The sequence below is a fragment of the Cherax quadricarinatus genome, chromosome 21, assembly GCF_038502225.1.
Source record: "Cherax quadricarinatus isolate ZL_2023a chromosome 21, ASM3850222v1, whole genome shotgun sequence".
Lineage (NCBI taxonomy): Eukaryota > Metazoa > Arthropoda > Malacostraca > Decapoda > Parastacidae > Cherax > Cherax quadricarinatus.
The window spans coordinates 42,766,525-42,790,202 of NC_091312.1; positions in this window are offsets into that span (position 1 = coordinate 42,766,525).

Here is a 23,678-nt window from a genome sequence, read left to right on the forward strand (position 1 = left end):
TTGCAGTCCATGGAAATGCAATCTATCCACCTCTCTCTCGCTCTCTCTCTCTCGTGTCTTCCGTTACCTTGTCATAAAGCTCCAGTAGGTTTGTGACAGGATTTACATTCCCTGAAACCATGATGGTTGTCATTTTCTAGGTGCTCCACTACTCTTCTTGATGATCTTCTCCATGACTTTGCATACTCTACACGTCAGTGACACAGGTCTGTAGTTTAATACCTCTAGTCTGTCTCCTTTCTTAAATATTGGGACGACATTTGCCATCTTCTATACCTCAGGAAGTTGCTCAGTTTCAATGGATGTGTTGAAGATTTTTGTTAGTGGTACACATAGCATCTCTGCTCCCTCTCTAAGGACCCACGGAGAGATGTCTGGTCCCACCGCCTATGAGGTGTTAAGTTCACATAGCTTCTTTAACTCCTCCTCGGCTCTGTGTATTTTATCCAGCACTTGTTAGTGTATACCTTGTTGGTGTACTTCCATATTCTGACTTCCTGGAGTCCTTCCTGTCTCCACTGTAAATACTTCTTTAAATCTCATGGTGAGCTCTTCACATACCTCTTGGTCGTTTCTTGTGAACTCCCCATCATTCTTCCTCAGTCTGATTACCTGGTCCTTTACTGTTGTTTTCCTCCTGATGTGGCTATATAACAGCTTCGGGTCAGACTTGACTTTCGATGCTATGTCATTTTCGGATTGTCGCTGAGCCTCCCTTCTTATCTGTGCATATTCTTTATTTTCCTGGTTCCTTTATCTTCTGTACATTTTCCATTCACTAGTGCACATAGTTTTTACCTCCCTACACCTTTGGTGAACCAAGAACTCATTTTGGTCTTCCCGTTATTTCTGTTTCCCTTGGGAACAACCCTCTCCCCTGCCTCCTTGCATTTTCTTGTCACATAGCCCATCATTTCTTTTACTGGTTTTCCCGCCAATTCTCTCTCCCACTGAACGTCTTGCAGAAGGTTCCTCATGCCTGTGTAGTCCCCTCTTTTGTAGTTTAACTTCTCCCGTCCTATTCCTGCTACCCTCTCCACTTGTAGCTCAACTATGTAATCTAAGCACAGAAGCACATGATCACTAGCTCCAAGGGGCCTTTCGTACGTGATATCCTCGATGTCCGAATTTCTCAAGGTGAATACAAGGTCCAGTCTTGCTGCATGATCCTCACCTCTCTCTCTGGTAGTGTCTCTAACATGTTGATGCATGAGGTTTTCAAGTACCACATCCATCACCTTGGCTCCACATGTTTCGGGATCCCCATGGGGCTCTAGGCTTTCCCAGTCAATCTCCTTGTGATTGAAATCACCCATGTGAGCTCTTCTGGCCGCCTCGGCTAGTGTGTCTACCATTGCTCTGTTGCTCACTTCGTATTCTTCTCTTGGCCTCCTGCATTTCTGGCTGGTTGTACATCAAGTACCACCTTATGGCCCTCAGACTGGATTGTTCCTTCTATGTCGACCATCTCGAGAGAGAGAGAGAGAGAGAGAGAGAGAGAGAGAGAGAGAGAGAGAGAGAGAGAGAGAGAGAGAGAAAGAGATTATGTCAGAAAGAGGAGAGAGAACTAGAGAGTGATAGCAAGAGAGGGTAAGATTGAGAGGGAGAACGAGAGTAAGCAAGAGTTAGAGGGAGAGTGAGAGAATAAGAGACACTTGAATATGTATTTATTATTCCAATCAGAACGTAAGTTATTTTACGAATTACCATTTGCGCGCGTTTAAAAAAAATCGGCTATATTAATATTTATTTCCTTTCTATTTGTTTAAGGTTATTTAAGTTAATGTTTATATAACTATTCTCTATAAACAATATCAGAATAAAACTAGGAACAAAGTCGGAATGAAAACACCCGATAAACAAAGAATCAGTAAGAATTTTCACTGAGTATTTAATGAGTGGATCGAATTGAACATGGAACCCGACTAACACTTCAAAGGGGTTTAAACCTAAATAAGAGAGATCATTCTTAACAGGTAAGGGAATTTAATAGGATTCCAGGAAAGCTGTCTCAACCAGGTAACGACTTTCACTCACACACACACACACACACACACACACACACACACACACACACACACACACACACACACACACACACAAGTTAATCCCCGATCGTTTAACTCTATATACCTCATACATCTGAAAGATGGAGGCGGCCAGGAGAAATCTCAATAACTCTGGTCTTCCCCATTGTCTCCAGCAACATCTTCCGTCAATAGGTCTTGCTTAGGAAGACTCCAGATAGGCAATTTCCCCTGCCAGGAGACTGATAACCAATTTTACCGCCTGCCACACCTAATTATCCGAACATTCTCTTGCTTTCTAATCCTCCCTAGCTGCCTCCATTCCCGCTGCCTCTCCTTCCTTCCCAGACACTCACTACCATTATCGTCACATCCCACCCACTGTCCAGCACAACACACACACACACACACACACACACACACACACACACACACACACACACACACACACTGTTTCGCGCGCGAGCGAAACACTGAAAGAAACAAAGCAAGGAAGTAGAGATGCCTTGAAGAAGGAAAGCCAGGAAACAGAGCCAAGCAAGAAAGGAAGCAATAAACAAAGAATGAATCAAGGAAGCGAGGAAAGAAGGTAAAAATGAATTAAATGAGGGAAGGTAATGAAAGGTAATGAAAAAAAATGATAAAAAGGAGAGAAGGAACTAAGTATTGAAAGGATAGGGAGTGATGGGGTGGTGAGGTAAATGGAACAAATTGAGGGTGAAAGAGGTTGGCTGTTTCCCTTACACCGTTGAGGTAAGCTTGTGAAAATTACAAATGACGCGGCAAAATATTAATAGTACTGGTCTAGATATAAATCAGAGTAAAAATCGTGAAACTTTGTGTAAATTGTGTCGGAGATTACGAACTACACAAAGGTAACCACAAGAGTGAGCAACTTAGCAACTCTTCAGTCGTCCGAATGCATAAACTCTGTCATTTCAAGCGCCATTTTTCAAGACGTTGATAGGAGGAAGTTCAGGTCCACCAGACGTCGCTTAACAAATCTCTACTAATTCTTTACTTAAATAAGCACCACCACCTCATATCAGATTGCATCTTTTTAAGATGATTATACGTCCAATATATGAATATCCGTTCGTGTTCCCGTCATTGACAACAAAGTCCAGAATAAAGCTTTTTGCATTGTCTCGATTACCAGATAGAATAACAGAGTCAGAATGTAGGACTTATAACTTTTGCACAATACACAAATAACCCGCACAAGTCGGACGGTGCGGGTTATTTGTGTACTGGTGTGTGCGGGTTACAGTGTACTGGTCAGAGAAGTCTAATCAAGCTAGTCGCATATGGATGGTCGTGGAGCGACAAAGTGGAGGCAGGAACCATACATAGCTTTAAGATGAGACATGACAAAAGCTCATGGAGCAGGGAGAGAGAAGACCTAGTAGCGTTCAGCGAAGAGGTGGGGCCAGGAGCTGATTCTCGACTCCTGCAACTACAATTAGGTGAGTACAGTTAGGCGAGTACAGGCGAAAATATTGAAGTCACGAAATAATGAAGTCAAGCGTCAACACAAATGTTTTCAATATATTTATTTCAAACACATTTAAGAGGAATAAATTAGACGTTAGTGAAAGGATACGTGGTGGTAATTAAGGCAACGTAAGTGTATTGAGTATATCACTCCACATCCATACCAGAAGCATCTACAAGAAAGGAAAGAGTTCAGAATTTGTGGCACTCAATCAAAATGGCAGCGATTTCGAACTGTATTAAGACGAAGAGGATGTAGATATTGACGATGACCTTACCAACCCAGAGAGCATCTTGGACCTGACAGAGGCTGATATAATAGCTGAAGAAACATCATCGGAGAGAAGAAAAGGTATTTAAATATCTTTCTTATTTAAGATGTGAGATTTAAATAATTATCTTTTGAGGATGAAATAAATAAATGATTTGTTTTTGGTTTTAAATTGTTAGAAATTATAATTTATATATTGTATATATGTTTTAAATGGTTAAATGCAAATCACATAAAATTTTACAGTATTTATTGATATTTTATATTTTAGAATGAAAAATACTAGAAATTTACCATAAATTTTAAAACCATATTTATTCATTCTCTTGGTTTTAAATTGTTAAATACAATTTTTATGTTATTAAATGAGGAGCGTTTAAATTAAATAGCTTAAAATTTTAATATATTTTTTAATAATTTGTTTTACTGTTTGAGTACTCTTTTGAAGTTCTCATCTCTTCCTATTTCAGTTACTTATTCACTGGTTACACCTCAAATGTGTGAAGGCAGTGAGGAATAGTCACCCAAACCAACAAGGAAAGAATAACCAGGTAAAGACTAACTTAACACCACTTAAAGAATATCAACACGAGGCTCCACTTAACGTGATACTCTCCATGGAGTACTTTTTGTAAGTATTTATGGTGGACTTTGTGAACCACAGTGTTCGTCATATAAACCTGTAGTCACACCAAAAATTTGAGGAGACAATACTGAACAATGAAGTTTCTGAGCTCCTCTCTTTCATCGGATCCTCGTATGTGAATCAGTCAACTTTCAGCAACAGATAATACGTTCTGGGCTACGATGACTACGATTCCTCACGATGTTGATGTGGCTGTGTCATGCCCGTATTGTTAACCTTTCTTTAATATTACATTGCGGTCATTTACTTTAATAGCTAAATTGGAAATGAACGTCCTTGTATTATTAAGACTTATTCTTATTAACGCGTATTATTATTTATGTAACATGGCCATGATAAGTTAAATTGAAGGTACAGCAACATGCCTGACGCTCTGTGTACCGGTGTATGGTTAGCTGTGGTGTTCGATGGTTATACCCCTCCTTTCCCCCCTCTTTTGGTCAACTACTCTACTGAGTGTTGGTGAGTCACGTCACGTGACCCACCTGACCTGTATGCTCAAGTCTGAAGGACGAACAGTCAGGAAGTAGCAGCCTACGAGAACACTCCTGGTCGTCTCTGGTAACTGGTTAAGGTTGGTCATCCGGCCTAGACTTACTCTGTTGTATTCTGACTGCTTCCTAATAGGAAATAAGACCTTATACACTAAAGTAATCTCTGTATATATATATATGATATGTCTAGGATCTCATCCTAACCATGTGTTATAAAGCCTTGTATATTTCTCAAAACTCCAGCCCGCGGGTTCAATCCCGGCCGGGGTATGGTTTGTTTGCAATCGTGTCATTACGATTTCATGAGTCGCCTTATATATTTATTTCGGACAATATAGAACAAACAAGCATTCTTAACTTATATACGATAATTCGTATAGTATTATTATTGGCTTTATGTTGTATTATAAATATACTTCATTAAAATAAGATTTCCAGAGAATTACTATTACCCCAACCTCTCTGACCAATGTTGTTATGCCCTAACCAGAAGGAAACTATCTGAGCAGCAATAAAACTTGGAGTGTAACAGGCTGGCAAGAGATTCAAACTTATTCAAAGTGCCTCTCAATTCACTAATAACATCCAATTAAAGACCATTGCGGAGAGGCTCTTCAAGATCAGACCTTTGTTCGATCACACACCTAAATTGGTCAGAAAAGCTCCATGCATCTCTATGAAGTCAATCGTTGAAATCTTGGCTTCTTGGTGCATTGCATGAAGACTAAGCCAGAAAAAAGGGTTCTCAAGCATTTTTGCTGAAGTGCAGAAGCATCATCCATGACACTTCTATACCTGGCAGCCTCAACATTTACTGTACATGGAGCCAATGGTCTCAGCTTATTATTAACTGATGAGTATCGTTTCTAATATTGCTATGGCCAAAACATATCATCTATGTATACTGACAGCTTCCATTCTAGTATCTGCCTAGTTACATATCCGCAGAGAAAAAAGTAGGCAAAACAAGTGAAAACCGAACTAGAAATCCTTCCCTAAAGAACTCCGATAAGATGAGTAAGACCTAGGTGAGGAAACGAAACTGAGCAACTGTTTTGATGATGTAATTTTTAACTGTAAGTCACTGTTATCTTCCGATGCTGCCATAAAACCAAATGCCTCAAAAATGATAGCACTACCAATAAAGAAATGGAGGTATCCTGACTCAATGCCGTCGACGCATAGAACACTAATATGGGTGAGACTGATAATAGTGGCATGTTCATCCATCTCTAAAAAGTCTCATATGATAGTATAAGCGACTGTTTGGTTATGTCCTCGGCCTAGCTGTTGCAACTCATTGCTACTACATACAATGGACTGGAAATCCCTTAAAGACGAGCAAATGTCTCCTAAAACAATTCAGTATTCAGATATAAATTGAAAGAATACAGAAGCCAGTCATATCATCCAGATTCTTGCCAAAAGAGACTAAGTTATCGACTAAACCTAAAGACATAGAGGACAAAAAGTTATATTGCCTCCAGATTACACAAGGTACAACACTTTAGACAAAGTGAGAAACCTATCAATTCTGCTACACAGGTGACAGAATGCATTAGTCTAGAAAGCTGTGTAAGCCGTGCAGGGTGGTACACTGTTTATCGCCTTCCACATACACAACAACCAAAGAAAAACTTTTTGTGCATGTCTTATAAATAATTAATTTTCAAATATGTTTAATGTATTTTATATTGTTCGTTTGTATCTCTCATATCTTTTAAATAACAAATATTTTTCCATATTTAATATTTTTACTGCACAATGTTTCCTCCCAAGACAATATATTTTTTGACGTAAAATATGAGAAATCTTTCCGCAATACAAGATTTTTACGGTTATTCACCAGTTGTTCTTGTGGCCTATATGGAATTACTTATAATTAACAAGAATGCGAAAATCTACACAAATAAATAAAGAAATAATTCGCTAAATGCACAACACTAAAAAAAAAAGTCTTACAGAGGCCTAAAGAATCGTCTGGATTTCTGTCACAGAATATAACAGGGTTAAAAGGCGATTCCCTGAAAATGAGATAAGCGCTAAACCAGCTGGGGATCACACAGCACCTGGGGAATAGCAAGTAGTTCATTCCGAGGGAGGGTGTGGAAAATATTGTATATTTTCCGAAAATATAGTGTATTTTGCATGTAAATTAGTGAAATACATTGCAGTTAATAAAAATTAATTTGGAAATACAGAAACCAGCGACAGAGTTAGCGTCGCATGGGAAGAGACGCCATGTTTTGAACTGGGCAAGACAAGAGTTAGTGAAACGGGAAGAATATCTCGTAGCTCTGGAGATTATGTGGTTGAAACCTCTCAAATGGGAGCAGAAATTTTCGGAGTTACAGTCCTATAGAGTGTGAGAAACCAACGACTGGGCAGGACTCCGAAATTAGATGGGAAAATGGATAAGAATTACACCATCCCCCAGATAAGTAATGTCTTTATATGATAAAATTCTGGCGAGTAGTTTCTTCATATTTAGGCAGGGGGTTGTAGATGACACACCAAGTAATCTCCAGACAAATTGGTGAGTGTTATTAATATAAATTCCCCTTCTGATATATAAATGTGTATATGTAATCATTAACTCAATTTAACATACAATCCATATAATTTACATTAATAGTTTTACCAGAATTACTGGTGATGTTTATTTCATTTGGAGTTAATACAGGTCCAGAGTGACTTTTGGAAGTATGAGATTAGTGGGTATTCGAAGGGTGACATTTTTGGCGACCTAGGATGTCTCTATAATACTCGATAAGGAATAGTTATCTTTGTAACAAATTACTGGTATATATCTTATGAGGTTCGTCTAGGTAATTTTAATATTTCGCAAAGGGGATGGCAGCTTCAATCACTTAAATCAGGAACCCTTCTCCAACACCTAGACACTTCCCTTGAAGGGTGCAAAATTGATAACATTATCACGTTCATCTAATATACAAGATAATGAACTCAGCCAGGGTGGACCCCACCTGATTTGCATAATTTATTAAAAAATATATAAAAATCCTTGGTGCTAGCTACATTGTACAAACGAAGATAGTGTTGGGAGTATGTCAATCTTTTCTCTGTAATTAGAGAGGCAATGCTTGGAAGAATTGCCATTCCTGAATATCTGCGCATACGAATTTAAAAAAAATTGTTATTGAACATGTAAAAATCTAAATTTATTACCGGTTACCCGGTACTGACGAAATTTTAAAACAAATCACATATGAATACGTGACGATAGGCTGGGTTTAGAGAAAGGAATGCAAATGATTGATTACGCACACACACACACACCAAGCACACACCAAGCACATCTGCGGCGCGCATCAACCAACCGCTGCAGCATATGGACGACTGTCAAACCTGAAAACAGTGTTACGACATGTAGGTGAGGAGGCTTTCACGACACTGTACACCGTGTATGTCAGGGGTATGCAGCACCAGTATGGTACCTACACCTGGTCAAAAACGTCAAGAAATTGGAGGAGGTGGAAGAGTTTGCAACAAGAATAGTCACGGAGCTAAGGGGTATGTTCTACCAAGAGAGGTTAAGAGAACTCAACATAACGACACTGGAGGACAGGAGGGATAACGAGAACATGATAAAATTGAGAAAGTGAACAGAGCCAGAATGTTTCATAGATGCTATCAACTTTTATGAGTCATAGGAATGTTAGGAAACATTTCTTCATGCTTAGAGTTATCAGGAAATAAATACATAGTGTAGTAGTGGAGGCAGGATCCATAACCATCTTTGAGAAGACACACGTTAAGGCTCTTGGAGCAGGGAGAGAGTCTAGTATCTACTAACGAAGCGGGACTAGGATCTATGAATCGACCCCTACGTACTTACACATACATACACACACACACACAGTATAACACCAGGCACATCTGAGGCGTACATGAACCAAATAACTGCTGCAGCATATGGGCGCCTAGCAAACCTAAGAACAGCATTCCGCCATCTTAACAAGGAATCGTTCAGGACCCTGTACACCGTGTACGTTAGGCCCATATTGGAGTATACAGCACCAGTTCGGAACCCACATCTAGCCAAAAACGTAAAGAAACTAGAGAAAATGCAAAGGTTCGCAACAAGTCTAGCTCCAGAGCTAAGGGGTATGTCCTACCATGAGAGGTTAAGGGAAATCGACCTGACGACACTGGAGGACAGGAGAGATAGGGCGGACATGATAACGACATATAAAATACTGAGAGGAATTGACAAGGTGGACAGACACAGAACAAGGGGACACAGTTGGAAATTGAAGACACAGATGAATCACAAGGATATTAGGAAGTATTTCTTCAGTCACAGAGTGGTCAGGAAGTGGATTACTTTGGGAAGCGATGTAGCGGAGGAAGGATCCATTCAAAGCTTTAAGCAGAGGTATGATAAAGCGCATGGTGAAGGGAGAGTGACCCAGTAGCGGCCAGTGAAGAGGCGGGGCCAGGAGCTATGACCCGACTCCTGCAACCACAACTCGGTGAATACACATACAGAAATTTGTAGTTAAAATGCTATCATTTCAGCAACTCTGATTTAGTTACGTCTGAAATACGAACTCCAGACTAAAGATCAGACTCACCGAATTCATATTATATTCCTCAGAATTATTATATTTTGATTAGTGTAGTCTGCCAATTATATCTACAATATACTTTATATAAAAGATGATTTTCATACAAACCTTAGCCTAGTAAATCCACACGTAATTTAGCCTAGCATAGCCTAACCAATGTCATTAAAATTAGGATAATTTAACCTTATTTAGACTTAACCATAGCCTAATGTAGATTAACCAATCTACTCTTGCCTAACCAAACTTGTCTAATCGTCTCTAACCTTCACTAGCGTTTGTTAGTGAGACACAATATGAGGTTTATCGATTATTCTCAATAAAATGGTTTGAATTGTGTCTTATTAAACATACTTGCACTAACCTAATTTAATGTAGTCTAAACAAGTCTTACTCTTGCCTAACTTCATGTAGCTTATTCTAACCTAACCAACCCTGATGTATCACATTAAGCCTGCAACTCAGGAGCTCGACCTACCTCCTTCATTCAACCTTCATTAGACTCTGTGCTTTCTCAGCTCTCTTTCTCTAAATCAATTAATTATACATGATTGATGTCGGTCTTCCTGATCTGTAAGGATTAATAGAGAGTAAAAGCGAGTATGGAGGGAAGGGGGAAAGATTTTTTCCCTAATGTGAACCCGAATAACCCGGACTAAAAAATATATATATCAGATGTATGTACTTAGGTAAGAGAAAGTTGACATTTATTGCATTTATGGATTCCGAAAAGGCTTATGATGGGGTGAATTGGAGAGCAATGTGGTGGATGTTGCAGATTAATGTAATTGGTGGTAAAATGTGTGAGACTCTTGGAGACTGTTGGGCTTAATAGGTAATCAGATTGAATTACGGTGGGAGCTATCACAGTTGCTCTTGGCTGAGAGACTCAGAAAAGTAGTTGCAGTTGCTACAGGAGAAGAGAAAAGTGATGGAACGAGAAGAGTAATCAATAAAAGACTGGATACCTGAATGAAAGGCAGGCTTAACGGAAGAAATGATTTCATTTAGATAATTGGGAGTGGATGCGTTGGCAGATGGCTCTATGAAAGGTTACGAGAATCACAAAATATATATGAAAGTAGGTTTGAAGTGTCTACGTAAGGAAAGAATGTCAGTGAATGTAAACAAAGGGTAATAGGGTGTATCAGTATAGTTGTGCTAATGCGTTGTATGGGTGTTAATGATATTTTCTGAATACACCAGTAAGAGGGAGAATGTACATTGTAGCAGCAAGTTAAAGACTGTAAAATGTTGCATCAAGAAAATAACTGCTGAATGTTGCAGCAAAGGGGAAATTGTAGAATGTGGTGTATGTGAGAGAAATGTGTATTGGGAATAGTTTATAAAGAATTAGGAGTCGATGTTAGACGGTTTGGTCATTTAGGAAAGCGAGCGGAAGATAAATTGTCAAGGTGATATATAAATCTATGGTTCACAGATTTATGTATCTGAGAAAAAGTTATTATGAGGATGTGAAGGAAATTTCTATTGGTAGAGGCTTCAGTATTACGTAGAAAGCTACGAGCCTGTTACATCAGAATGGGATGAAACAAATGGAAGTGAAAAAAGATATAGGGAAGGATTTCATCAGTCAGAGTGTTGGAGTGTTCACATTGAAAGACGTTCGGGAATGTTGTGGTTCATTCGGGTGCTAGTGTGTGAATGTGAGCTCCTTAGAATTCAGCTGATGTATTAGTTAACATAAGAACATAAGAAAGAAGGAACACTGCAACAGGCCTACTGACCCATGCGGAACAGGTCCATGTCCCCCCCATCCGGGATTAGACCAATGACCCACCCCCCGGATTATCCCAATGACCCACCCAGTCTGGTCATCCCCACTCAAGGATGGAGCACTGTACCAGACCCAGCAGCACAAGCTAGTCAGGTCCAACTCACACCCACCCACACCCACTCATGTATTTATCTAACCTATTTTTAAAACTACACAACGTTTTAGCCTCAATAACTGTTCTCGGGAGCTTGTTCCACTCATCCACAACTCTATTACCAAACCAGTGCTCTCCTATATCCTTCCTGAATCTGATTTTTTCCAACTTGAAACCATTGCTGCAAGTCCTGTCTTGGCTGGAAATTTTCAGCACACATTTACATCCCCTTTATTTATTCCTGTTTTCCATTTATACACCTCGATCATATCCCCCCTAATTCTACGCCTTTCGAGAGAGTGCAGATTCAGGGCCTTCAGTCTATCCTCATAGGGAAGATTTCTGATACATGGGATCATCTTTGTCATCCTCCTTTGTACGTTTTCCAGAGCATTTATATCCCTTCTGTAATACGGTGAAAAGAACTGAGCAGCATAGTCTAAATGAGGCCTAACCAAGGATACATAGAGTTGAAGAACAACCTGAGGACTTCTATTATTTATACTTCTAGATATGAAGCCAAGAATTCTGTTAGCTTTATTGCGCAAGAATGGTATATAATACCGACAATGCCCTCGTCTGCTACACCTGACGTTACTATATAAGCGCCAGGTTCCTTGCTTCTGCTTCAGAATCTCCACGACTACGGTGCTCTTCGCACCTACTCCTAGGTTGAGGAACTGATTACCTCATCTTCTGTATATAGTCCTACTGTCTTCACGTTATGTCCTAGAATTTGTATTAATAAAGCCACTGGATGGCGAAACGTCTACAATAAAGATACCCAGATGTTGCACATGTGTCTTAATTTCAGATTTATTGCGAACACTAATGAACTGTTGTCTTGGTTTTAGGTTACTGCTAACCAGAACTCCTAAATCCTTTTCGCAATCGGTAGTATTAAGATCTACATTATTTAGTTTATATGTGGCATGGTTAATTAACTGTCCAACATTTAGAACTTTGCATTTGTCAATATTAAACTGCATCTGCCACTTCTCCGACCATTGCGTCAGTCTATTCAAATTTCATCCTGGAGTGCTCTAATGTCCTCATTAGAATGAATTGGACGGTCTATTTTGGTGTCATCAGCAAATTTGCTTATGTGGCTATTTATTCACTCATCTATGTCGTTTATGTAAATTGTGAACAACAACGGGCCCAACACTGACCCCTGAGGAACACCGCTTGTGACGTGCCCCCATTCTGATTTCTCCCCATTTATGCAAACTCTCTGCTGTCTATTTGTCAGCCATGCCTCTACTCAGGAAAAAATTTCTCCTCCTATTCCGTGTGCCCTAAGTTTCCTCAATAGCCTCTGGTGTGGAACTCTATCGAAAGCCTTACTGAAGTCCATATATACAATATCATATTCATTACCATGATCTACCTCCTCAAACACCTTGGTGAAAAAAATTAGTAAATTCGTAAGACAGGAACGGCCCTTTGTAAAACTGTGTTGAGAATCATTAATCAATCTGTGCCTGTCAAGATGGCTGCGAATTGCTTCGGCAATTATTGATTCCATAAATTTTCCCACTATGGAGGTAAGGCTTATTGGTCTATAGTTCGAAGCCAAGGACCTGTCACCTGCCTTGTAAATAGGTATTACATTTGCCATTTTCCACTTATCAGGCACTATGCCAGTTTGTAGTGATATGTTAAAAAGATTAGCCAAAGGTATGCTAAGTTCCTCTTTACATTCCTTTAACACCCTTGCAAACAGTTCATCATGACATGGGGATTTGTTAGGTTTTAGCTTCTCTATTTGTCTGAGGACCATGTCACTAGTTACCGCAATCGTACATAGTTTATCATCATCCTGTTCTACGTAATCTATTATTTCAGGAATATCGCTAGTATTTTCCTGGGTGAAAACTGAGAGGAAGTAGGTATTTAGAATTTCACACATATCCTTATCACTGTCAGTGATCTGACCAGAGTTACTCTTAAGTGGGCCAATCTTGTCCCTAATCTTACTTCTGTATACCTGAAAGAACCCTTTCGGGTTAGTCTTTTAATCCCTTGCGACCTTAGCCTCATAATCTCTTTTTGCTTTTCTTATTCCTTTTTTTAGTTCTCTCTTTAACTGAATATATTGATTTCTTAACTGCCCATCACCTCTTTTGATACGCCTATATATGCCTCTCTTTAGACCAATGAGATATTTTAATCTATTGTTCATCCATTTGGGATCATTTTTGTTAGATCTAATTTCCCTACTCGGAACAAAAGTTGTCTGGGCAGCTAGAACTATGCTCTGAAAAACGTCATATTGGCAACCAAGATCACCTACCTGACCCATAGTCAGGACATCCCAATTTAGCCCACCCAAGTAATTTTTCAGTCCCATGAAGTCGGCCAAGCGAAAATCAGGGACAGAGATTTGATTTATGTGCTCGGAAACGACAGATGTCGTCCCTTTTCATCTGAGTAAGCCTATTTTTGTTTGGAATCGTATCACCAGTGCTGATCATGATAAGTCAAACACTACACGTGGGGGAAGGAGGGGGAGCTGCAGTGCGGTGTCACAACGAAGACAGTAATTAGCATGTACATAAACAGATATTTAGAATAATGTATTTCATATGTACGCCCTCGAGCCAGTAGGAACTATAAATAAACTCTAACTAATTTAAAGAATAGTTGGTTTAAACGTCTACTAAGACCAAGCATTGTCCATTGAGGTAAAAAAGGAAAAGGTGGTAGATGCCTTGATGCTGGTGAAAAATCTTGATCCTGGCATTGAAGATGCTGTCCTCTTTCTCAGATTAAATTTCATTACCATCTGTTCTCATGAGCTTTATAATTCATTTAAATTTGGCACTTTAACGTGACATTAATAATTATAATAAAAACAGTAATTAGTAGTAAGTAGTAGTAGAAATACTACGACTACTGCTGCTACTAGTTGTAGTAGTAATATAAATAACAATAACAATAATAATAATAATAATAATAATAATAATAATAGCGTTCTTCCCAGAAGTGTGCGTACACAGTAATTCAAATAACCTTCAGCTAATTTGATATCCTGAATTCCTTCATAAATGCTACGTTGTTCACATCCCAGTAGCACGTCAAGTTCTACAACCACTCGACTCCATTCAGTACCATCTAACGTGCTCAAGCACGCCTGATGGATGGTCAGACAGCTATCATTTAAAACCTCCTTAACCCCCTCCCTGCAACCCTTCCTGGGTTAACCCTTACTCCTCTTTCTTTCCACCTAAAATTTGTACACTTTCTTGGGCATCATGTTCTACACCACCTTTCTAAATGATCAAACTTTTTTAACAGCCTTTCCGTATCTTTACACCGTCTCCTAATTTCTATGCTTCTAATTTTGAGCATGATGGTTACACCATACACATTGCTCTGAAACGGAAACCTCCACCGCCTCCTGTCTCCTCTTATTTGCAATGTTTAAAGAGTTTGTCTCATACCCTTATACAATTATGAGTATCGATTTTGTTTCCAAAGATGAAGTTCTTTCTTTCCACGGAATCTCCGACCCTCAGCAACTCATCTACTAACATGTCCAGTCCCAAATATCGAAATACATTTTTTTCCCTCATACTCCCTTCAATTTCGGATCCAGTATTTCATTGCCTAAACTTTTTGTTACTATCGTCACCATGATCTTTTCTATGCAAATTTTTGCATTCCTTCTTTTCCTCGCACTCCAAAACTTCACCAATAACCTTAGCAGTTTTTCTTCAAAATCTCTCAAAAGTGCAATGTCATCAAAAAAGCAACGGTAACAGCTCGTACTTCGTATCAGATTCATTATCCTACGCCTCTCTTGACCAGCTCAGCATTTTCTTTTTTTACATCCCCATCTATAAATGTATTTAATAAAAATGGTGACATTATTCATCCCTGTCCAAGACCTACTATTAATGGAAAATCCCATTCCCTCCTTCATATCCTAAACATAGCCTCAGTCTTCTCAATAAATGTCCAAAACATTTGGCATTCTCTCCAAGATACGTTATTATGCACCTCAAATAGCACTACTTACTACACAATAATTAACCCTTATGTCACCTATGCTATTTGTGCCCTTGGATCCACAACAGTGAATTACCTTAAGACAATCGCAGAATGGAATTAAGACACATGTGCAACATCTGGGTATCTTTAATGTAGATATTTCGCCAACCAGTGGCTTTATCAATACAAATTCTAGGACATAACTTGAAGACAGTAGGACTATATACAGAAGATGAGGTAATCAGTCCCTCAATCTTGGAGTAGGTGCTCTTCGCATCTACTCCTAGGTTGAGGGACTGATTACCTCATCTTCTGTATATAGTCCTACTGTCTTCAAGTTATGTCCTAGAATTTGTATTGATAAAGCCACTGGTTGGCGAAACGTCTACATTAAAGATACCCAGATGTTGCACATGTCTTATCTTTCATATTGTCGGTATTTTATACCTTTCTTGCACAATTCTAGGACATAATAGGAAGACAGTAGAACTATATAACCGCCAGTCTTCTTGCCTTTGCTCCAGATTCTCCGCCACCACGATGCTTATTGTTTATGAACTCTTAATGTCCGTATATATAAGAAATTAATTTGTCCTTGCCATTTGAGTCTTAAGTTTATCCGAAATACTCTGCATAACTATGGGCTTTCTACATGCTCAACTAAATATCACATATCTCTGTACAATCATTATAATATGCTGACACATAACATTATCATTAAAATACCGAAAGGAATTATATATATTCTCTGTCACTAAGTAAGTACTTTGCCCTTCTTTCATTCATGTATTGAATATATCCACCAGTCACTTCAAAACAATATCTCCACCTCCTCGTAACATCTCAATTTTAATCCCATCTGTCCCGGTTTCTTTAACACCTTGCAATCTACTATTTGTCTCACACATTTCCTTCATACTCACCTACAGCACATCCTTATCCCTAGCATATTTAATTCCTCCCTGTCTAATGTATGAAATCACAGCTTCCCATTCATCTTCAACATTTAACAATTCGAAACATTCTCTCAATCTTTCCAGCAACTCCAACTACCCATCTAACACCTTCTCATTTAAGCAAAAGGCTTCTCTACTTGTTAAATTTACTTCAAAATTGTTTGTTATTCTCAACAGTCTCTCTCCTTTCGCACTCCCTCAGTTCCGTATTTCAGTTTCATGTTGCAAACTTCTCACCTGCCGACTTTTTCTCCTTAACCACACTCATCACCTAATCATTCTACTTTCCACCCTCACCCACGCTCCAAAACCCACAAACATCTGCTGCACCCTCTACCACTGTATTCTTTAATCTCCCTCAGAAGACATTGACCTTATCATTAGCTACGTACTTTCTAGCATCCTTTTCTCAGTAATTGTTTATATATTGCCCACTAACTCTTCCCAAAGTTCACTTACTATCGCTTTTCTCTTATGGACATCTGTTCACTTTTATTATATCTGGCACTTAATCCTCCTGTAGTTTACCACTAAATAATGATCGGACGAAGTATTTGCTAAAAAAAATCGAATGCATTCAGAAGTCTACCCATCAACCATTTATCCACAAGTACACTGTCTAGCAAACTGTTGTCATTGTGCATTTAATCAGAACTCTTATACTTACCATATTTTCCGGCATACAAGGCGCGTTTTTTTCCTACAAAAGGCTTTGAGAATCACCCTGCGCCTTATATGCTCAAGGTCAGGGTGAAGGAAACATCGTCTTATAGGTCTTACATGATAGTGCGCCTTATATGCAGGAACATACGGTACTTATCCCTTTTTTTATTAAGTAAAACATAATAACAAACCTCGTTATGTACGTGATTCAGTTTGAGGTCCCCATCGTGTACTTCTGTCACGCCAAACGTACTTCGTGTGCGTGCGTGCGTGTGTGTGTGCTCACCTAATCGTGGTTGCAGGGGTCGATTCATAGCTCCTGGCCCCGCCTCTTCACTCATAGCCACTAGGTCCACTCTGTCCCTGCTCGATGAGCTTCATCATACCACTTCTTAAAGCTATATATGGCACCTGCCTCCACCACCTCTCTTTCTGGACTATTCCACTTCCTGACAACTCTATGACTGAAGAAATACTTCCTGACATCCCTGTGACTCATGTAAGTCTTCAAATTCCAGTTGTGGCCTCTTGTTGCTGTGCTCCATCTCCGGAGCATCCCGACTTTGTCCACCTTGTCGATTCCTCTCAGTATTTTATATGTCGTTATCATGTCCCCCCTATTCCTCCTGTCCTCCAGTGTCGTCAAGTCGAGTTCCCTTAACTCTCCTCGTGCGACATGGCCTTTAGCTCCGAGACTAGTCTCATTGCAAACCTTTGCACTTTCTGATGTGCTTGGTCAGGTGTGCGGCTCCAAACTGGAGCTGTATACTCCAGTATGGGCCTGACGTGCACGGTGTACAGGGTGCGGAACGACTCTTTACTGAGATGTCGGAATGGTATTCTTAGGTCCGCTAGGCGCCCATATGCTGCAGCAGTTATTTGGCTGATGTGTGCCTCAGGAGATTATACACACCCAAAGATCCTTTTCCTTGAGTGAAGTTTGTAGTCTTTGGCCCCTCTAGACTGTACTCTGTTTGCGGTCTTCTTTTTCCTTCCCCGATATTATATATGAATTTAAACTGCATATTCCCTTCTTTCTTTCCACGTTTGATCAGTTAATATTTTTCTTCGTCTAGTTCTCTTAGACACTCCTGATTTGGTCCCGTATACAATTTCCCATAGAAAATGTACCTACCAGTTCACACTGCAATACATACTTAGTATTGAGAATTTAAAGCCAGGAATCAGAAGGGCTTCAAATACGCACTAGAGAGAATAATATGATCTGCATCTCTAAATTATTTTCAGAAGGAAAAAGAGATAGCCATTTTTAGAAAATTTATGCTGCCATAGCTAAAGTAGGGAGGATTGTTTTATTAAGTTTAAAATCTATCAACTATATGATATGAAGGCTGCGTATCACCTGTCCACCAAAGTCTATGACAACTGAATCTTTGACTTAGGGATTTAGACAAACTCATTGTATATTCAGTTAGAGATCAACATCACTACGTAAATATTTCAGTTGTGGCTAAAATGAAGTAGGTTGGCAACTTACATTCCATGTTAGAACAAAGACTCGACACTTGACGTTCGAAGGTATGCAACTCAAAGCTTCCTGGTATTTGCCTTTCACTCTTAACGAGACCATTTTTCCCACGAGTCATTTGAAAGGCCTCTCTCGTTCTCTTAAATGATTCCCACAATCCCCGATACTTTTGAATGAGGACTAGTGTCACTACCATCAAACATTGCCGAAGTGAGAGTGAGCTTGCAATTTCATCCTGTATAACAGTGGGGTTAATACTTCTCGATCTCCCTTGTTTGTGTCTGAGGACATGAAGAATGTAAGCACGGTCTCGCTACCCAGTCTCAGGTGGTTGAGTGATGCTACTGTAAAATCTTTGAAAGAGAGAGAGAGAGAGAGAGAGAGAGAGAGAGAGAGAGAGAGAGAGAGAGAGAGAGAGAGAGAGAGAGAGAGAGAGAGGCAGACAGACAGAGAGAGCGTACAAATCCTATTGAGGTTAAAGTATATCCTACGTGACGAGTTTCGCCGCTCTTGAATGTCCCTCATATTCCTCAGCGGTGTTGACGTCCAGCCCAAGCAATTTCTCGTCACCTCTTGATATTTTGCTCCATCTTTCACCTCCTGATAGCGCCTGGCGCATAGCCGAACGGTTCTGAGCTCGATTATCAGGCGGATGGAGACTCGTGAGTAAGACTTAAGAAAAATGGTCTGGTGATACTGGCATGACGTGGAAAAGGACACTTATGTACAGTTCAGGTCATTTATTTGAGGAAATATCTCGCCACCTTTCGTGTCTTTTTCCACATAGGACTCTTCACATTTGTTATTATTGTTCTTTCATCAGTGAATAGGAATTTGTTAGTTATCAATTACTGTAGGCGGCATAATATAATGTGAACATATACCATCAACAGAGCTAGGCTTTGAAATGAGCTGAGGCCGGGTAAAAACTGATAGCCTGTGAACTGAGTTTTGCGTAACTGAAGGTTTACTCCTGTACTACACCACCAAGATTTGCGAGTCTCTGCATGATACTCGTGTGACTCGTAAATTCCCCTGTACCCATGATATTTCAATTAATTTTATTTTTCCGTTAGGTATTAATATTCCTTACAGCCCTCATAAGACTCGGTGCGCTTGGATATTAATTTTAATTTTCTTCTGCTACGAGTCCCTCGTTGGCTCTCAAGTCTCTGCTGCTGTAGATATCTTCTTTCATGCATATACAATGGTGAATTAGGCTTGCAAATGATGATTAGTGCCTCGGTGCGCCCGTCGTTTGTTTCAATCACTGAGTGACACCGCGGGGTCGTAAAAGTGATAAGTGTGGAGTGTGTTGTGGCAAGTCGATACTGCAGTGAATTGTAAGTGTGATGGTAATTCCACGTTGAGTCGTGGTAGTTGTGTCTTATTTCTTCAGGTGCCTTGATTACTACATTTCATCAGCATCAGTCGGTGAGTAAATTCATTATTATGAATCAAGAATAAAGTAATGCTTCAGACAGTGACTAAACTAAACTCTTGACGTATTTGTGATGAGAGAGATACTCCTCTTGGTCCAGTGCTGCGTCCCATACGATATTCCTCTGTAATTATTCTTTCTCGTGCTTATGGCAAATGTGACTGACGAGAATTGAAACATTGGTTTATGTCAGGGGGTGAAGTGCACCACGAGCATTTATGAAGTGTTCCGGTACCTACTGGGGTGTTTGTCAGGAGTTCTGGCTATCTCACACTAGTGTTCGTCAAGTGTTCAGGCGCCACGGTGATGCTTGTAAGTGTTCAAGCCCCCAGTTGTGTCTGTCAAGTGCTTAGGAACACCAGTGATGTTTGGCAAGTGTTCAGACACTCCAGAGGTTTTTGTCAGTTGTTCAGGTTTACCAGTGGGGTTCATCAAATATTCACACACACACACACACACACACACACACACACACACACACACACACACACACACACACACACCAGTGGTGTTTTCCTAGTGTTCACGCACACCAGTGTATCAGTTTTTCAGACACTCAGTTATGTTTAATTGTTTAAGAACATGGCCATCGGTATCTGTCAAGTGGCGCCTGTCATTGTTGTATTCTCTGTATATCACTTTTGCTTTGTTTTAGTGCACGAGATGGGTTTCTCTAGATGTGTACATAACGCAAGAGTTATTGTCTTTCCTTTTCCACGCAATTCTGTATTCTCTGACATGTGTGGAAGGATTCCTCCCCCGTTTCTCCTAAGTAGATTTTGTTGCACTTGTGTTACAGTGTACACACCTGCTTCACTCTCGAGTTAGTCACAGGGTTCTTTCTTCCTGGCGTGATCTCTGATTGAAGACATGGCCATGATAGCTACGCTCACGTTTCTTCTTGAAGACGCCTGTGTGGTGTTATTGGCCATTTCTCCTCCAAGTAAATTCAACAGAGTTGAGTATAGTCATAGCTTTGCATTTGCAGTCTTGTACAAAATACAGATAAGCGGCAAAAAACATCACAAAAGTCCTTTCATGAAACATCTGCTTAGCTACAACACCATAAACTGAGAAGGGAAACTTATTTATTCACACAGAGATTATCGAATTGCCGTGAGCGAATACGTTAATGTGTATTAGAGAGGCACAGCCCTCTGCCAAGTCTTCATCCAAAATGTGCAAAATAGGCAAAAGAGGAGAAATGCTAATGAATTTCAAGTAACTCAGGGCAACGAGAATAGCAAGAAGAAAGGCAGATGTTCGGCAGCTGGGTTAGGCTAGGGCCAGACTTAAGAAATTTATCTTGATTATCAGATTTCCAGCCTATTTTACATGTAAAAAGACTATTTTATTAAAAGACAGTGCTACGGTAATAATGATGTTAATTAAATATAGTCTTGCAAAATAGTCTTCACACAGCGAAGTCCGGGTTCGATTCCCGGTGAGGGTAAAAACTTTGGGTGTGTTTCTTTACACTGATTATCTATGCTCCCCATCAGTAAAATGGGTACCTGGGTGTTAGTCGACTGGTGTGGGTCGCATCTTGGGACAAAACTGACCTAATTTGCCTGAAATGCTCTGCATAACAAGTGGCTTTCTATATAATAGTATGTCATTGATGTCAGCTAGGCCTATATAACTTGACTCACGAAATCGTAATGACACGATTGCAAACAAATCATACCACGGGCGGGGATAGAACCCGCGATTAGAGAGCCTCAAAACTCCAGACCGTCGCGTTAGCCACTGGACCAGCTAGCCACAATAAGATTCGTCCAACTAGGTATATTTCTACACCATAGGAAGGTTAGCATAGGCACCACTGTGACCACAACTGCAAGATTTTACAGACGAATCTCCAGTTAGCGTGGCCGTGACGAACTCTAGCTCAAGTCCCCTCAAGGCCGTTAACATGACTCACGAAATCGTAATGACACGATTACAAACAAACCATACCACGGGCGGGGTAGAACCCGCGATCAGAGTGTCTCAAAACTCCAGACCGTCGCGTTAGCCACTAGACCAGCTAGCCACAATATACCTAGTTGGACGAATCTTATTGTGGCTAGCTGGTCCAGTGGCTAACGCGACGGTCTGGAGTTTTGAGACTCTCTGATCGCGGGTTCTATCCCCGCCCGTGGTATGGTTTGTTAGGCCTGTATACCTTGCACATGTACTTGTAGAAATAAAGATATTATTATTACTATTACTATCAATTACTCTCTTGTTTGCTTACCGGAGTGAAGAGCATGAACTTCCTGCTGTGCCCCCAGTACCAATTTCCCACCTCCCGTACAGCCCCTGTCTACCCAATCAATACCTATATTCTATATGCTGTTATTAAGCCTTCCCTAGCGCTTCTGTCCTGCAGTGTCGTTAGGTTCAGTTCCGTTAGTTTCTACTAGTTCATGCCCCTTACCTTCTGGAAATTTTCTCGTTACAAATATCTGCACATTCTCTGGTTTCCTATATACTTTCTCAAGTGTGGGTCTCATGATGGGCTTGACATGGCTCGTATAGAGGGCCTGGAATGACAAACATTGACAAACATTGAGAAATGAGATTATTTGTTGATGTTTGCTCCCGACGATATCCTAAGCCTGATGCTCATCCCTTGGGCTTAATCTTTGAGTGAGGTCTGCAGAATCTATCTTCCTAGTCAATATTCAGTGTCCGATCCTCATTTCCAGTCCCCCCGTCTTCATAATATTGCATTTGACGAGATATAATGTAAACAGCCGTTTACCTGACGCATATTACACTTTGTCCACCTGTATTATTTATAGCCTTTCTCTATCCACGTCTATTTTCCGTCTCCTCATTAGTTTTACGTCATCATCAAATAGGGACACATCTGACGCAAACCTATCCCAAATGCCAGTGACATAGATTAGAACCGGTACTGGTCATAATATGCTTGTTTAGGGTTATTATGTTTGGGTGGGAGATGAGGAGAGGGCTTGAGGGGGGAGTCTTTGTGTGGTTGTACGTGGGGGTTCTCCGGAGGCTTAGCTTCCATGGCTGTCAATGCATGCTCTGTCTCTTCTTCCTGCCTCTGCCGTCTTTGTACTCTCTCTGCTGCTTCTGTTCTTTTCTTGTTCAGTCCCAGTCGAGATATACTCGCTAGTATTTTCCTGTCTCCCTTAGCCGTAGTTTCCACTGCATGATCCTGTCATGTGTCATTACTATTGTGGAAGATCAATTTGACTGGATGTATTTTCTTCCCTCGAGTATTCTCCAAGTCTTTGAAAATTTGTCACCTGGGGCACTTCAGAATTTTTTTTATCTGTTAAGCTGATATTTTAAATCACCTGTTCTTCCGCCTACTATATTTCATCATGAGTCCTCCCTTCAACCAACTGAAGCCCGTGGATAATCAACGACCTTTCTGTGTCTTTTCAATTACTCGCTTCCTTTCCCTCTATATTTGTCTTATTATCAATTCCTGTCCATCCCAATTTCATGAGAGTATTTCTGCTCCTTCTCTTCCTTCCGTCCCCTCACCTCATGTTACTATTCCTGCTCCCATCTTATTACCCCTCCTTCCTCATCAGCTCCAATTCCCTCTTCAGCTTCTTCAGTTCCTCTTCTAAGATTTGCACCTTTGCCTTAGCAGCTACAGCCGTCTCTTCCATTCCCTGCTCTCTGCAGATACCTTCTCTACCTTCTCGTCCAGCATTTTGCAAACCTCGTTAAACTTTTTTTCCACTATTCCAT